This window comes from Phaethon lepturus, unplaced genomic scaffold (assembly GCF_000687285.1).
Source record: "Phaethon lepturus isolate BGI_N335 unplaced genomic scaffold, ASM68728v1 scaffold16311, whole genome shotgun sequence".
Classification (NCBI taxonomy): domain Eukaryota; kingdom Metazoa; phylum Chordata; class Aves; order Phaethontiformes; family Phaethontidae; genus Phaethon; species Phaethon lepturus.
In genome coordinates, this window is record NW_010515703.1 from 53,894 (window position 1) to 54,202 (window position 309).

The 309-nt window shown below is 47.9% G+C and overlaps 1 protein-coding gene across 1 annotated transcript in view; it reads left to right on the forward strand.

Moving 5' to 3' along the window:
* MYO1H (myosin IH) overlaps nucleotides 1–309 on the forward strand; it is a 28,375-nt gene that overhangs the window by 24,155 nt on the left and 3,911 nt on the right. The window lies entirely within an intron of this gene.

Genomic DNA, 309 nt, shown 5'->3' on the forward strand with positions numbered 1-309 from the left:
CGCAGCCATGCCTATGTGGCAGGGCAGACTGATGAATAGCAGCGTAGCAAGTATTCCCTCGCTTTTAAATTGGAGACACGTCTCAAAATGCACCTAGACAAAAAATACTTAAGCATTTATTGAAAAGGCATCTTAAAAAGCATCGCTATTTGGGATGTAATGGGCAGGAGAAGTGCCAGCACGCTGCACTTCCCGTGGTTACGGCATAGAGGGCACAGGTAAACCATCCTTCCCAAAGCATGGTCCTGCCATCTGCATTTCCAAGGATAGAGAAACCAGACCGTTATAAGCAGAGGTTGGCAGCGGCTG